At 29.8% G+C, this 18,567-nt stretch overlaps 1 long non-coding RNA gene and 2 pseudogenes across 1 annotated transcript; all 3 read right to left on the bottom strand.

Annotated features, from left to right (window-relative positions):
* Positions 1–680: 680 nt before the first annotated feature.
* Positions 681–3,249, bottom strand: LOC133034719 (uncharacterized; annotated as a pseudogene).
* Positions 3,250–12,644: 9,395 nt separating this feature from the next.
* On the bottom strand, positions 12,645–15,569 carry LOC133034103 (double-stranded RNA-binding protein 1-like; annotated as a pseudogene).
* A 715-nt stretch (positions 15,570–16,284) lies between these two features.
* LOC133034718 (uncharacterized) lies at positions 16,285–18,375 on the bottom strand. Its single transcript, XR_009686094.1, has 2 exons — positions 17,294–18,375; positions 16,285–17,185 (listed from the first exon to the last, which is right to left on the bottom strand). It is a non-coding gene; the product is annotated as an uncharacterized LOC133034718 (long non-coding RNA).
* Positions 18,376–18,567: the final 192 nt, after the last annotated feature.

Below are 18,567 nucleotides of genomic sequence, written 5' to 3'. Positions count from 1 at the left end.
ACGTGTTAAAGACAACACACACATATTGCTGTGCTTTGTTTTCCATGTCTAACATATGACTATATGAGCACCAATAAACTAATCAGTTCCACAGAAATTAAGAGAATTATATTTCTTTATTCTTTTTAGGTGTACTACTACCTTTTCTGCTAATCATGCTTATTGAACCAGCTTCACTTCCCATTCAATAAGTATGCGTTACTATACTAGTCTCACTCTTAACATACTTTTATATACAATTATTCCCAACAATTTCCAACCTTTAATTGGAGATGTTATTTAACTAAAGTAAAGGGATTATTAAATAACATTGTGCATTATGTACTATTTTTTTTTTTTTTTTTTTTTTTTTTTTTTTACGAAAGGGCACTTATACTATTGTATTGAAGCAGATTTAGGATAAATTTTATTTTTCTAAAAACTATATATAACATCGAATTAGTTATATTTCTTTAACCAGAGTGGCCTTAAAGCGCTTTCATCAAGTTAAAAAGTACATGTTGAATCAATTAAAATAAAAGGTTAAAAAATACATGACAAAAAGAAGAAAAAAAAATTACCCAAAATGTGGTCACTAACTGTCCTTTCAAAAAGTTTAAGTTTTAAAGTTTTATAATTCAATGAAATTCTGGTCAATTTATCAAACACAAAATTTTGTTAAAAAAAAACAAGAAGTGATATCATTTACAAAGCCCTAGGGGTTTATTTTTATTGTGTAAAACTGCACACAAACAGTAACATCTCCAGTGCAGAGAGGGCATGAGAGGAAGACGACCCGAAAGTAATTTTAACAATCCAGACTCTACAAAAACGACTGAGACCAAAGTCACCAAACCAAGAAGCCATTCAGTTCAACATTCAAAGAAAATGGAAGATGACAACAGAAACTAAGTTTGGTGACTGGCAACAATCTTTCTGAACAAAAAATAATCATTAAATCCAAAACAACCACCCTATTCATGTATAATCTATACATGGCCCTATGACTCATCTATACACTTCCAAAAAGGCCCCAGTTGTTGACTTTAAACGTTGAGACAGCAAGTTTGAAGACCTCAAGCATTGGCACACATCCAGAAAGCTCAGCAGGAGTGGCAGCACCAGCCCCGACGGCGGTAGCACTTTCACTCAATGGACTGAAAACAATAAGGAAAGTGTGAGGGTGTCGGAAATATTAACACAACACAAAACAGTGTTGTTACCATCTATTTCTGTTCAAACATTTGGGAACTGAACCACAATCGGAGAATCTAACACAAGGAGGGTGCAGAGGAGGAAGATTATGCTCTGCCTCTTTACATTACTAAAGCACTGCTGGCAGGAAAATTTATGTTGAGAGGAAATAAATTTGTATCCTTGAAATTCAACATCTTAACATTTGGAAGAAAAAGATGCATTAATTTTACACTTGCAACTAATATGCATAAATTGACTGAATGTTGTAAGTATATTCATGTGTAGATGCTCTTCTTTTAGGTGTTATTTATTCAAGTATAGGTGATAGCATTTAATCAATGATTTGTACTCTCAGAAAGAAAAGCAAAAAACCGAGAACTTGTTGCAGCAGAACACAAACTCCTAGTACTTACTTTATATGAATCGGCTCATATGCAGAAATTAGGATATCCGTGTTAACTTCTTTAAGACGAACATTTGCAACATATACCCACAAGATAACAATAAAATATTAATAGAGCACAGAAACACTAAACCGTTATTAGCTGGTGGAAAGAAAATCCTAAACTAGATTTAAAAAAGAAGAGAAATAACTTACCCTCACAACATTTTGTGCTTCCCTACCTTGCCGTCCCTTAGAGATAGCCTATGTTCAAGTAACCAAAATAATGAATTGATATGAGCCCAAAAGGTTAATACAGTTTAAATTTGAGATTCTTCAAAGGAAGTTTGATAAACAAAGAATATTTTCCATGCAATGGAGAAACTACAAGCCATGCTTCAAAAGCACTTCTTGCAATCATCATAGTTCTTCGTAAATGTTTCTAATGGCAGTTCAATACAAATTATTTGGAAAGAAAATATTCAATACCGATAATGATTAATCAGGTGATGAAGCAGCACACTGTTTCACTATTTCTCTTCCATTCCATATCAGTCATCAGGAAAGGAAAAGGATATATTATGTAAGGTTACTTGAAAGAAAATGTTGAAATATATACATATTTGAACACAATTTCCCTTTTGTTTTTTCATCTTTGTCCCTACAGAAGAGGCACATTGAAGGAAGTAGAAGAACAGATACCTAGCATCAATAATCACAAGTTTACGACAGATACAAGGTTGGTGACATTTATGATTCCACACAATAGACCAAAGGCCAATCATCCATTACTTAAATGTGAAGGCAAACTAAAGAAAGTAAAAACCCATAACCAACAGCAAACACAACCTAAAAGATTACTATGGACACATACCATTTGGCCTACTGCAGTTATAATGACAGCAGGTGTGCTCCTATAGCACAGTCCAGGGGCCTAAGTCACTGCTGACTGTTCAATCACCTGAATTTTAATTTGAGGCAAATTAGTCTTTGGCACAATAGTTTGAATCATATCTCAGCTACTATTGGGGAAACTTTTCTCATATCCAAATATTGCGAAAGCTAGTATCATAATATATCGGCATTTAATTACCATCTTACATAGATAGAAACTAGAGAATAAGAACTGAAGAGGACTAAATTAACATGTACGCATTTATACGAAACAAATTGGATAACCCTTTCAAAATAAAACCATAAACAATCTAAGACAAGGAAAATATGATCAAGTTAGCAATTGATAGATGAATACACAATTAATGAGTGTGAACAATAATAGGGAAAAATTTAATTACCACGCAGCCTTCAGATTCTTGTTCAGAGGCAAGGTCTTGAAGAAACCATGAAGCACTTCCATCATCACCAACTTCTTCCTTCAATTCTAATATCTCAAAGATCAAACTTTCATCCCGGGAAGGATCCACAAACACCTCCTTTAAACCCACAAAATAATTAAGAAAAACAATCAATAATGCATAAATAAACAACATAAGTGAAAGAAAAAAACAAATCTTTAATGCCCAGAAGCTTAAAATGAAAAATTGGGTATTCAAAGAAACGAAGTGAAAACTAGAAAGAAGCATAGCTCCTCAGTCCTCACCTGATGATCTGGAACTTCTCGAATATTACTTTTTTTGTGAGATAAAATTAAAATAAAATAAATAAATAAAAAGAAAAAAAAATACCTGGAACCTTTTGAGGGAAGGTGCTAGTTAAGGCACCGGCGAACAGAGGGCGTTCTAAGTGGAAACCTTCAGGCATTTTATGCTATTTTACGATACAGAAAATGTTATACAGATTTAAATCCTAAAAAATGGAATGCAACGAGTTAAAAGAAACACGAAGCCAAAAAAATTAATTCTAAACTTGTATTGTATGATAAACCCAGCGTGAAGGAAGAAAATCAAGCCCTATGAGAACTAATACCGAGCAATAACAAAAATTCATACATCAGGCACGAAGAGCTAGACATAGAAAGAAAGAAAGAAAGACAGGAAAAAAAATACTAAAACGACATACACGGTCTTAGAGGACGAAGCAACTGCGCCGCCGCCGGTGATTGGGTTCCTTGGTCGAGAGGGAAAAAGAGGTTTTTGGTCTCTCTGACTCTGTTGTGCAGTGAGATGAGGAGTGGAGAGTCGGATAGCATCATTTTTACACTAACTGAGAAGAACAACTTTTGATTTGGTTTGGTTTAAGGAAGAAAAAATCCCACATCGACTTGTTATAGCTTTTTTAATATGTTTATATTGATTACTTTATACAGTCCTATCGCCGGGTCCAGTCACGTGGGCCTGTAACCAAGTGGGGCAAAGTAGTTGGGATGCATCTGGTGGGCCGTACTCCCTAGTCATATGGATGGTGCTCTCTCCGCCCACCCTTATAGGGACGTGGTACCATTCCTATAAGATGGTTAGGAGCTTCAAGTGGCTGAAGTCTGAAGCACCGCACGCTGCCAACCTGGGGAGTAGAGTTGACAAGCATGTGACCCTCTGAGGGTTCATTATAAAGCACCATCTCACCCTAACGGTCCACACGCGTTAACTATTTTTTATTACATCACTAAATAATATATTTTTTATTACACAAAGCACCGTATAATATTAATATTATAGTTTAATTTTGGGGCTAACCTTAGGGAGTAGAGGTGTTGGCTTATTAGGAGGCATGCATACGATCGAAGATTCATAATAGAGAAATGCTAATTACAACTTCATAGTTAATCTCTATGTCCGAAATTACATGCCGAAATATTTTGTTTTAATTTTTTTTTTCATAGCGAGTTGTTCGTTATATTTACGGTATCATCCTTGTAAATTTTTGAAAAATTACGAATAGTTTACGAACAAGAAAAAAGAGTTCTTGATATTACAGTTTACCACACGCGTTCAAAAAACTTAAAACGTATATTTTGTTGTACATATTGATCGATCCGTCGCCATGACTACTGGCGCTAGATATAATCAAATTTGATTAATTAATAATAAAAAAAAAAATATATCTATTATATTATCACAAAATTAATCAAAGTTCATGATTGAAAAAAAAAATGAATTAAAGTTCATTTGTGGTATGGAATTATTATTGCTTCATTCGAGGGTATCGTATATTCCCGAAAACAGAAATTACATATGTCCTAATCGAATTCTTTTTTTTCCCACCTAATATATATTACCAAATATATTACGATTAATTTAGTTTACAATGCTAAAAAAATTAAATATTTTGTTGCATGCATGATATTTTTTTATATATGTATTAAGCAACTATTTTAACTTTATTTTTCGGCATGGTAAAACTATTCAGAATTTTTTTAAAAATTTACAGGTGGTCCTAAATAACTATAACACAGAGAATCATTAAAAAAATTGGACTAAAAAACTCTCCAAAATATCGAAACAAATAATGGCTTTACCAAAATACTCTTTTATGTTCCTACTACGGATTTTCTCTAATTTTTTTTTATTTTATATTATTTATTTAAATAAGTACATGTTAAGAATTTAGTAGTAGTATATATCTTAAAAAGTATCTACGGTGTAACCCTTAAAAAATGGTGCACCAATACACCCTTTACTGCTTTAATATTTAGAAATATTCTTTAACTATTTTTTTTTCATAATTGTCCACATTATAGTTATTGGGCTAATTAGGACATGCATACGATCGAAGATTCATAATAGAGAAATGCTAATTACAACTTCATAGTTAATCTCTATGTCCGAAATTACATGCCGAAATATTTTGTTTTAATTTTTTTTTTCATAGCAGTGTTCGTTATATTTACAGTATCATCCTTGTAAATTTTTGAAAAATTATGAATAGTTTACGATGCGAAAAAGAGTTCTTGATATTACGGTTTACCACACGCGTTCAAAAAACTTAAAACGTATATTTTGTTGTACATATTGATCGATCCGTCGCCATGACTACTGGCGCTAGATATAATCAAATTTGATTAATTAATAATAAAAAAAAAATATAGCTATTATATTATCACAAAATTAATCAAAGTTCATGATTGAAAAAAAAAATGAATTAAAGTTCATTTGTGGTATGGAATTATTATTGCTTCATTCGAGGGTATCGTATATTCCCGAAAACAGAAATTACATATGTCCTAATCGAATTCTTTTTTTTCCCACCTAATATATATTACCAAATATATTGCAATTAATTTAGTTTACAATGCTAAAAAAATTAAATATTTTGTTGCATGCATGATATTTTTATATATGTATTAAGCAACTATTTTAACTTTATTTTTCGGCATGGTAAAACTATTCAGAATTTTTTTAAAAATTTACAGGTGGTCCTAAATAACTATAACACAGAGAATCATTAAAAAAATTGGACTAAAAAACTCTCCAAAATATCGAAACAAATAATGGGTTTACCAAAATACTCTTTTATGTTCCTACTACGGATTTTCTCTAATTTTTTTATTTTATATTATTTTATTTAAATAAGTACATGTTAAGAATTTAGTAGTAGTATATATCTTAAAAGTATCTACGGTGTAACCCTTAAAAAATGGTGCACCAATACACCCTTTCTTGCTTTAATATTTAGAAATATTCTTTAACTATTTTTTTTTTCATAATTGTCCACATTATAGTTATTGGGCTAATTAGGATTTTTGCCCCCTAAATTTTAACATGTACCGAATCATGTTCCCTTGAACTTTTCTGGCCGTTAAAAATTTCTCCCGAACTATTGAGATTGTTAGATTTAAAGACTTTTGTCTAATTTCATTCAATTTTACTATTTCAGTGATTGTTTAGGTACTAAACCATGCTCCCCAGACTTTGATATCTACCAAATCATGTCCCTCAAACTTTGACATGTACTAAATCATGTCTCATGAACTTTCATCTATGTTAGATTTTTTTTTTACTAAAATTGGACAAAAGTCCTTAAATCTAACAATCTCAATAGTTCAGGGGGCATTTTTAACGACCTTAAAAGTTAAGGGGTATGATTTAGTACGTGTTAAAGCTTGAGGGGCAAAAATCCTAATCAGCCTAATTATTAAAGGTATATTACAAATTTTATTTTTAAAAAAAAGTAGAAAAAAGAAAACAATGTTCAAAAATCTATAATGCCCATTTTAAAGATTTATTCTTACTCTCTTATCTCCAATATAATAATAAATATATAATTTGTACTATAATTAAGATGCAAAATTTACATTATATAAAATTTTGTTACAATTATTTATAAAATAAAAGTTAAGCAAACAAAAAGTATAAATGAAATAAAATAAGAAAAATTACGCTGCATCTAGAATACTCACCTAGTATATATAAAAGATGTACTAGAACTATCTCACGATAAGTTTTTTTTTTTTCAATTATTAATAACTACATATAATAATAAGGCCTAGTTCATATATTAATTCTATAATTTCATTTTTTATAGGTATAATTTCATTAATACTTGGTTCCTCGAGAAGAAAGAATCTCACGGTCGAGGTCGAGCGGCGTAAGAGACCGAGCTAGAGGTCGGGGCGAGGAGGTGCTCGCGGTCGAGGTCGCGGTCGAGGCGGGGAAACCGGCATGTACTGTCGAGGCGGTGATCCGGGAGAATCAAAATGCCCCCGTAAATGGACAACAACCGAGGTCAAGGTGGGGGCAACCACGAAGTCCCTGCTGGGGTAGTTGGCCAAGAACACCAAAACGCCCCTGTAGTGGTGCCACCACAACAAGAAGATTTGGCGCAAGAAGTTGCTCGTCTCAGGGAAGAAATTAGGAAGCGAGATGAAGAGGCTCACAACCGTCAGGAACAACCCAATCAAGGACAACATCGATTTTTGCCGGTGTAATACACTTTGTCTTGGGAGGGTCGATGGGAACCAATATATGAAAGGTTCCGCAAGCAACACCCACCAAATTTTGAAGGGGGCTCAGATCCAATGGAAGCTGAGGAATGGCTAAGACCAGTGGAAGGTATTGTTGAGTACATGTAACGGAGATAGTGTAGCTTGTCCGCTAGTTTATTGAAAAAGGATGCCCGCATTTGATGATCTTGATATCGTTAGAAAGGTCTTTCAATTAACTAAAAACTTTGTGAACGAGTTTGACTTCTAATTCAAACGTTTTATAAGTCAAATTCTAGGCTAAAGTTGTTTGTACGGTAAGAGTAATAAATATATTGAGTTTATCGGTGGACTAAGGGTTTCGTTAAATGTTATAGGGCCTAGAAGGTATCGTAGGAATTAATTACAGCGGAGTTGAGGTAAGGAAAAATAATTATACTTTATACTTGCTTTTTATATGGTTTGAGTACCTAGTATGAGTGCTTGAATAAATTGTATTGAAGCTGTGGAATGTGATAGTTTCGGTGAAATATTAGTGTTTTGTCGATGGATTGTATATGGTCATTTAATCATGTTCCAGTACTTGGAAGTGGTTGGAAACCACACATGTATGGTGATGTGGTAAGTGAGGCGGTGTACGTAAGGGTGCACTTGGTTATTGGTGCTTGCGTTACGGTTAAGAACGTAAGACTTCCAGATTTGTATGGAAGCTTTGGAGTGTGAGTGTGTGGTATTTCGGTATTTGTGTGGCCTCTATTTATACTTATGATTAGTTTATTGTATGTTTGATGTATATGTTTGTGCTATGATGTGTGAATGTTGGTACATAGTATTTTGTTTTTCCTTGCGGGCTTTGCGGCTCACCCCTTATTTACCCACATGTGCGAGATAAGTAAGTACGTAAGCTTTCGGTGACAAGTTGAGTCCGGCGGCATGGGGTGTATCTCGTGTGATCATGTAGCTGCGTGTGGTCTTGGCCATCTTCCGCTGAAAGTTTTTTTTTAATTTATTAAACTTATCGAGGATGTTGTCGTTTAAATTTTCTATTAGTTTTCCCTACTAGTGGTAATACTTTATTTTTAATTTGGGTACCCATGTTTTGAAAATTGTTATTTTTTTAATAAAGGCAACATTAGTATCTTAACGCCGGTTTATTTATGGCATCTTATTTTACGTAAGTAAGGGCGTTACAATCGGTTTTATTATTGTATGATATTTGAACAACAATTTTTATTTTATTTTAAATAATCGGTTTCGACACACATATTATTTTATTATTTTCATAATTGTTTTTTTTTAAGTAACTAGTTTTCATAAGCTTGTTTTTTTATTGTTGTTCATAATTGAGTTTTAAGTTTCAATTTTTTATTTGATTATTTCAAGAAAGCTTGGTTTTTATTTGTTTGTTTTTATTTTGGTTGTTTTACTAATCGGTTTCTCACATTCCATTGTTTTTTTTTGTTATTCTTTTATGGTTTTTATTGCATTTTTGTCTCTTTAATTTTTTTTTGTTTCTTTTTTTTCTCTTTGATTTTAGTTTCTTTTTCTCTTTGTTATATTTGCTACATAATGTATGTTTAAATCAATTATATTTTTTGAGCAAGCAAATAAAAATTAAATGCCAAAATAAAGAATGAAGTTAGAAGTTTGGTTATTAGGTATTGATATAAAATTTATATGTTCAAAACTGGTTTTTAAATTTAGTATCGTTTGTAAAAGTTTAGTTCTATTAGGTATTGTGTATTTTTCATTATGTTATTGATGAAACTATTTTTTTTTTTTTGCCTCTTTTAATGAAATAATTAGTTTCTTTTAATATTGATGAAACTAGTTTCTAAAGGTAGTATCGTTTTTAGATTGTAATTTTTTTCATTATCTTGTTGATGAAACAATTTTTTTTATTCTTTTAATGAAATTAATAGTTTCTTTTCAATGTTGATGAAACTAGTTTTTAAAGTTTGTATTCTTTTGAGATTATGATTTTTTATATTGCTTTTTTTTTCACGATGATTTTAATGAAACTGGTTTTTTTTTCTTCTGCTGTTTTTATTAAAATAATTAGTTTTTAACAAAAAAAAACAAATAGTAGTTTAAATAAAAGAAAAACAAGTTTAATTTACGTAAAAAAAATGAGATACAAAAATGTACACTAATTATATATAAGACTTTTTTCATAAATGTACAACAAAAACAAAATAATTACAAAAAATGTGGAAAAAAATTATTTAAAAAATTTATACATTTTGAAAACTTATTACATAAAACCATATATTTTAATTATTAAATAATATAAATCATTAATGATTAAACTAATTACCATAAATAGATTAATGTAATTAATATTGGTAATATTATTTTATAATATCTTATCCTTATATTTATTATATTAATATTTTAAATATTAGTAATAATAAAAATTCAAAATAAATAATTCCGTAAAATTAATTAAATAAATAATAAATAGTTTTATAAAAAATAAACAAATTAAATATTTATTTTATTAAATAATAAATATTTATTATATATTTTAGTATGAATTATTATAATCTAATAAGTTTTTTTTTCAATAAAATAAATATAAAAATTATAAACATTAATGTATATAAATATAAATCAATGTTTAAAATTACTAAAAATAAACATGACACACATAGAGTGATATAATAAACATATGTGAATATTATTATTTTGTTTATTAAATTTTATGTTTAATAAATAGAAAATAAAATAAACATATATATACAAAGTATTTTATATTATTAGTATGTTTATTATAATTGTAAATATAAAAATAGACATAGCTAATTTATACTATACTAAAATAAATATTTTTTCTTTCTATTGTTTCTATAGAAATACAATACAATTACATCAAAAAATAAATAAACAAACATAACTTTATAAACTCTAAATATTATTTAATTAGAAAAAATAAACAAGACACAAAAAAAAAAAAAAGATAAACAATTTTTTTATGTATATTATTTATTTTCTAAAAAAATTACTAAAAAATAAACATGACACACATACAGTGATATAATAAACCTATGTGAATATTATTATTTTGTTTATTAAATTAATATGTTTAATTAATAGAAAATAAAAGAAACACATATATACATACAAAATATTTTATATTATTGGTATGTTTATTATAATTGTAAACATAAAAATAGACATATAGCTAATATTTATACTATACTAAAATAAATATATTTTTTCTATTATTTCTATATGTTGATTATTTTCTAATGAGTTAGTGAATAAATTTATCTATTAAAAAACAATTCTTACATCAAAAAATAAATAAACAAACATAACTTTATAAACTTCAAACATTATTTAATTAGAAAAAATAAAACATAAATTGTAGATAAGTATATGTGCATATGATTTACTTAATGAACACAAAATTATTTATAGAAAAAATCAATATTGAGAATCATTTACAATAAATAAAAATGTGATAATATATCAACAAAATATAAACAAAAAAATTTGCATACATTTATAACACAAATAATAATACAAAAAATACAAATAAAAAGAAAACACTTGTAAATAAATAAAAATAAATAAAAAAAAACTAATCTTCTTATTATAATTTTTATAAACATAAATGTTTAAAATTTGAGTATATTGTATTTGGATATAGTATGTATTTGAATAATAGCTTTATAGGAAAAAATTAAATAGTGATTTAATCTAAATACAAACTTTCAATATTTATAATAATGGTTGATTTTTAAAATTATATAAAAATATAAAATAATTAATAATATATCATTCAATAACTATAATAATGAGTGATAATAAATTAAATAATCAAATACTTACGATTTATATATTGTATAATAAATTGAAAATAATTTTCTTCATAATAGATAAAATGTATGATTATATGAAAATAAATTATTATGCACATATATTGTAATAAAATTATATAATGTATATATTAGTGTAAATTGCCCTATATATTTATATATATACAAAGAGAAAAAAAATAGTTTGAGAAAAAAAAAAAAAAGAGAGAGAGACACAAAGAGAAATTAGAAAAAAAAAAATGAAAATTAGAGAGAGAGAGAGAGAAAGAAAGAAAGAAAAAAGTCAACAACTGACTTAAAAAATAAAAAGAAAAAATAGAGCCAAAATTTACCAAAAAATATATAAAAACGACAAAAAAAGCTTTTAAAACTTTAATAAGTAAAAAACTAAAAAAAAAAAAAGAAAAAAATTAAAAAAAGTATAAATGTAAAAATTTCTTTGTCAAATTATAACTGTAATGTGTGAAAAAAAAAAGTTAGTATTTCGTGTAAATTTTTCAAATAGAAAGAAACCCTAAAATGTAAATGTAAAATAAACTAAAAAAAAAATAAAACTAATTAAGTTAGAAACAAAACCATGAAATATGGGTTTGTATAATAGGTTTATAAAAATATGGCATATCAAATACCATAAAAAGTCTTAAATGTGAAAAAATGTCATAGAAGAGTGGCAAACCTATAAATGCCATATTTTTGTAACTTTTTTACAAAATCTCATATTTTATGTAATTTTCACTATTTATTTTATTTTAAAATTTAATATTCTTAATATCAAAAACTAAATATTATTTGTTTTTTTTTAAAAAATAAGAGAGATGCAATACTAAATTACCGTAGCTGAGTGAACCAGTGTAGTATATGGAACATTATTATCGAATTGAAGTGCCAATATCATATAAAAATTGTTATGAGAACAGGTTTTTTTTTTTTTTGAAACAAGTAGCATTTAGTTTATGATATTAAGAATATTAAGTTTTAAAATAAAATAAAAATAAATGTAATGCATCTGAACCATCCACGTGTCCATATTTATGAGTTAACGGAAGTGATAGTAATGGTGTAAGAGAATTGTAATATTAGGTATTTTTGCTTCCAAAAATAAACTAGCACCCTAATATAAAAATGTTGAAAAATTATATCAAACAAATTAAGTTTAAAATTAGGATTATTAGTAATTCTCTGTAATTGTAGGTGCCCTCCACAAAATAACCTACAAAATAACAAAATAAAACTCTATTACTACACAATATAACGAAAAGATAATGTGAAATAACAATAGTAAACAAATCCATATTTAATATAAGGACTTAAACTTAAAATACTTATCTGTCAAAAAAGAACAAGTCGTTGAAATAGAAATCATATTTAATATAATGAAAAGATAATGTGAAATAACAATAGTAAAAAAATCCATATTTAACATAAGGACTTAAACTTAAAATACTTATCTGTCAAAAAAGAACAAGTCGTTGAAATAGAAATCATGAGCAAAATCACTTCTCTTGCCAATTGACCAAACTACAAAATTACCCTAAACAAATAGGGACAAGCCATAAAATGGCACAAAAGCCAAAAAAGGCACAAAAGTCGTAAAAGGTATCAAAACTATCAAAAAATAGTGCAAAAAACCCATGTAAACATTTAGTATTTAAGTGTATAAAATCTGAAACATTAAGTATTTATGCCGCAATTTACCAAAAAAAAAAAAAAATATAAACTCAAATTTACCATATGAGATGTTATTGCAGGGTATGAGTTGTCCACTTCCATTGTGCTTACAGTGGTTTCTGCTGAATCTGCTAATGTACCAAACTTCTCTTTAGCTTCAACATAAATCTGAGGTTGATGTGGAACCAAAATGCATTGGTGTTTTAGACTCTGCCCCAAGTCATAGGCCACACAAGAGCTCCAAGTTGATTTGGGAGTATGTGCTCCTAAACTAGAGGAAGTGAAGTTGACATTCTGAATTGATCCACCTGAAGATAGATGTCATGAAAATAAACACATTATTCATTTCATAATTTACTATTTTCATGGTAATTGGTTACCTTTTTAATGTATATTCCAGTTTCTGATTTACTTGTAAAGCTGCTACATCCTAACTAGTCAAACTACCAAAATAAGATTCACTTGAACATAGAAGATTAGAGTCAGCAAAAGGAATCAATTAGAAAGAATGAAGCTTGTTTTTCGGACTTACGTTCTCGAAGAGCGACATAGGCGACTCTTGCGGCATCCAACTCTGCTTGTTTCTTGGATTTCTTTGCTTTCCCATGGAATATTTCTCCATCCGGCTCCACACTAGTAAAGAAAATAGGCTTGTGGGGTTCACCACGTTTTATAGTTTTATAAAGCGGAGTGCTTAAATCTTCTCTACGAACTAGCTCTTGCAAGAGATTCTTGTAAACTCGAGACTCGTCCTGTAGATGGAAAAAAGTAAATTAGACTAACAATTTTCTATATATTCATCCACACAGATATGATGCTGCAGAACATGTAACTGAAGCAGTAGAAAGAAAATTCCAATATAGAAACCCATTCTAAACATTCTTCACTAAAACTAAATACAACTACAGTTCTATAAAACACCAAGCTTTGCAGCATCTAAAGATTTGTGAAGAAAAGAAAAAGCTCTTAGCTACTTTGGAGTGCTTGCCTCTTGAAAGTTTTCCATTAAGAAAGACATTAAAGCAACCTTTGCAGTATCACTTTCGAGCGTCTTTCGAAGTGTTGAAGGATCCGTAGCTCTCAAAAATTTGGTCACCAACTCAGAATCGTTGCCATAAACTGAGTGGCCTCAGGACACTGATCACATTCACAAAAGTACACTGGCAAACCGAAATTTCTCTGTCTAGCATATTTACGGTTGCTTCTTGTTGGACAATAGTTTATATATATATACATGAGTGAAATTTCATTAGTCTTAAAAAATTTAAGGGTTCAAAAGAACATTTCTAACAAAGACTAATGTGCTTTAGTTCAATTTTGTGTAACTTATAGAAGTTGACACCATGAACTTTGATAGTTTAAAATAAGAAACACATGAATACTATGGATGATTGCAGATAATGAAAAATCTAAAATATTAGGACTAAAACATAATACTCTCGAGAAATTAAACTATTGACAATCCCAACAAAAATAACTTCACTTCAATAGATACTACCTAATTACCTTTCTGTATAACATAGAATTATATATACATATACTTTGAAATTATGTACCTTTAGTCTCCTCACCATCACCAACACTGATGCCCAAATCATCTGACTGCATCTTGAGAATCTCCGTTTTCTTCGATGCTTCGATTCTCCACTTGTTGGTTTTGATTATTGTTGAAGAATCTAAACCATAATGAAAAGCAAAAGGATGTTACAGCCAACAAATTTCAGCATAATCTTTACAATCCTTTTTATTCTATATCAATCTTTCACCACATATAAAGGTACATATGACCTTTTAATAGCAATATGATACTTCTAAGAGACATGTTTCTACATCATTAGCCAAAGAAGTACCATCAAAAAATGATATGGTTTATAATCTCAGCTATTGTTTAACTTAACAAGCAATTATTATTATCATTATTTTTTTTTTGGAGTAGTTTCTGAGTATGGTAAATCAAGTTAGCTTAAGAAAGCTTTTAAAAACTTACTAAGTTGAAGCTCCTTACCACTTTTCAAGCCAGGATCATTCGATCGAATATCAAGATTCTGGTTGCTTTCTTCAACCATAGGTGTTGCAACTGTGACATGTTCAGCCTATGCCATTGATGACACAATCGAATAAGAATCAATATGCTTAATGAAAGAAACTAATTGGGGACAAACCATTATATAACACAAGAAAGAAGGAAAGAAAGTGAACCAGGAGGTGGAGAATTGAAGTGAAGAAAAGCAAGCATGGCATTATGGTTATGGGCTTGTTTGTTGGATTTGAAGACGACGAAAGAGTCAAAAGAAATGCCATTGACTCAAACAGAGGCTCCAAAGAGAGGGTTATGATCTGGCCCATATCTCATAGAGGTGTACTTTGGTAAACCCCATTGATTCTTGTGGCAAAGCTCCTGCAGCTTCGACTTGTACATTCTTTTTCTCTTTCTCTGCTTAGTGTTGAAGTATTGAACTTGCTTACTGAAGAACTCTTTAAGAAGATGAACATCAAATGCATAGTTTCCAAGTTTTTTTATATGGTTGTTAGTTACCAAAGGACATCAAAGGCTTTTCCCACGTGTTAAAGACAACACACACATATTGCTGTGCTTTGTTTTCCATGTCTAACATATGACTATATGAGCACCAATAAACTAATCAGTTCCACAGAAATTAAGAGAATTATATTTCTTTATTCTTTTTAGGTGTACTACTACCTTTTCCGGTTCTCGCTAATCATGCTTATTGAACCAACTTCACTTCCCATTCAATAAGTATGAGTTACTATACTAGTCTCACTCTTAACATATACTTTTATATACAATTATGCTCATCAATTTCCTACCTTTGATTGGAGATGTTATTTAACTAAAGTAAAGGGATTATTAAATAACATTGTGCATTATGTACTATTGTTTTCTTTTCTTTTTTTTTTTTTTTTTTTTTTTTTTTTTTTACGAAAGGGCACTTATACTATTGTATTTAAGCGAGATTTAGGATAAATTTTATTTTTCTAAAAACTATATATAACATCGAATTAGTTATATTTCTTTAACCGAGTGGCCTTAAAGCGCTTTCATCAAGTTAAAAAGTACATGTTGAATCAAAAAAAAAAAAAAGTTAAAAAATACATGACTAAAAAAAAGAAAAAAAAATTACACCTGAAATGTGGTCACTAACTCTTCTTTCAAAAAGTTGAAGTTTTAAAGTTTTATAATTCAATGAAATTCCGGTCAATTTATGAAACACAAAAATTTGTTAAAAAAATAAAAAAGAAGTGATATCATTTACAAAGCCCTACCATGAGGTTAATTTTTATTGTGTAAAACTGAACACAAGCAGTAACATCTCCAGTGCGAGAGGGCATGAGAGGAAGACGACCCGAAAGTAATTTTAACAATTCAAACTCTACAAAAAGGACTGAGACCAAAGTCACCAAACCAAGAAGCCATTCAGTTCAACATTCAAAGAAAATGGAAGATGACAACAGAAACTAAGTTTGGTGACTGGCAACAATCTTTCTGAACAAAAAATAATCATTAAATCCAAAACAACCACCCTATTCATGTATAATCTATACATGGCCCTATGACTCATCTATACACTTCCAAAAAGGCCCCAGTTGTTGACTTTAAACGTTGAGACAGCAAGTTTGAAGACCTCAACCATTGGCACACATCCAGAAAGCTCGGCAGGAGTGGCAGCACCAGCCCCGACGGCGGTAGCACTTTCACTCAATGGACTGAAAACAATAAGGAAAGCGTGAGGGCGTCGGAAATATTAACACAGCACAAAACAGTGTTGTTACCATCTACCATCTATTTCTGTTCAAACATTTGGGAACTGAACCACAATCGGAGAATCTAACACAAGGAGGGTGCAGAGGAGGAAGATTATGCTCTGCCTCTTTACATTACTAAAGCACTAGTGGCAGGAAAATTTATGTTGAGAGGAAATACATTTGTATCCTTGAAATTCAACATCTTAACATTTGGAAGAAAAAGAGGCATTAATTTTACACTTGCAATTAATATAACATGTTTCAACTTGTTAGTTGTTTAAAATTATTGAAATACAAGAGAAATTATGCATAGATTGACTGAATGTTGTAAGTATATTCATGTGTAGATGCTCTTCTTTTAGGTGTTATTTATTCAAGTACAGGTGATAGCATTTAATCAATGATTTGTACTCTCAGAAAGAAAAGCAAAAAACCGAGAACTTGTTGCAGCAGAACACAAACTCCTAGTACTTACTTTATATGAATCGGCTCATATGCAGAAATTAGGATATCCGTGTTAACTTCTTTAAGACGAACATTTGCAACATATACCTACAAGATAACAATAAAATATTAATAGAGCACAGAAACACTAAACCGTAATTAGCTGGTGGAAAGAAAATAGTAAACTAGCTTTAAAAAAGAAGAGAAATAACTTACCCTCACAACATTTTGTGCTTCCCTACCTTGCCGTCCCTTAGAGATAGCCTATGTTCAAGTAACCAAAATAATGAATTGATATGAGCCCAAAAGGTTAATACAGTTTAACTTTGAGATTCTTCAAAGGAAGTTTGATAAACAAAGAATATTTTCCATGCAATGGAGAAACTACAAGCCATGCTTCAAAAGCACTTCTTGCAATCATCATAGTTCTTCGTAAATGTTTCTAATGGTAGTTCAATACAAATTATTTGGAGATAATATTCAATATCGATAATGATTAATCAGGTCATGAAGCAGCACATTGTTTCACTATTTCTCTTCCATTCCATTATCAGTCATCCGAAAAGGAAAAGGATATATTATGTAAGGTTACTTGAAAGAAAATGTTGAAATATATACATATTTGAACACAATTTCCCTTTTGTTTTTTCATCTTTGTCCCTACAGAAGAGGCACATTGAAGGAAGTAGAAGAACAGATACCTAGCATCAATAATCACAAGTTTACGACAGATACAAGGTTGGTGACATTTATGATTCCACACAATAGACCAAAGGCCAATCATCCATTACTTAAATGTGAAGGCAAACTAAAGAAAGTAAAAACCCATAACCAACAGCAAACACAACCTAAAAGATTACTATGGACACATACCATTTGGCCTACTGCAGTTATAATGACAGCAGGTGTGCTCCTATAGCACAGTCCAGGGGCCTAAGTCACTGCTGACTGTTCAATCACCTGAATTTTAATTTGAGGCAAATTAGTCTTTGGCACAATAGTTTGAATCATATCTCAGCTACTATTGGGGAAACTTTTCTCATATCCAAATATTGCGAAAGCTAGTATCATAATATATCGGCATTTAATTACCATCTTACATAGATAGAAACTAGAGAATAAGAACTGAAGAGGACTAAATTAACATGTACGCATTTATACGAAACAAATTGGATAACCCTTTCAAAATAAAACCATAAACAATCTAAGACAAGGAAAATATGATCAAGTTAGCAATTGATAGATGAATACACAATTAATGAGTGTGAACAATAATAGGGAAAAATTTAATTACCATGCAGCCTTCAGATTCTTGTTCAGAGGCAAGGTCTTGAAGAAAACCATGAAGCACTTCCATCATCACCAACTTCTTCCTTCAATTCTAATATCTCAAAGATCAAACTTTCATCCCGGGAAGGATCCACAAACACCTCCTTTAAACCCACAAAATAATTAAGAAAAACAATCAATAATGCATAAATAAACAACAT

This window comes from Cannabis sativa, chromosome 2, assembly GCF_029168945.1.
Source record: "Cannabis sativa cultivar Pink pepper isolate KNU-18-1 chromosome 2, ASM2916894v1, whole genome shotgun sequence".
NCBI classification, from domain to species: Eukaryota; Viridiplantae; Streptophyta; class Magnoliopsida; order Rosales; family Cannabaceae; genus Cannabis; species Cannabis sativa.
Note: the sequence above shows the minus strand (reverse complement) of the source record. Positions and strands in the feature narration are given on the sequence as shown.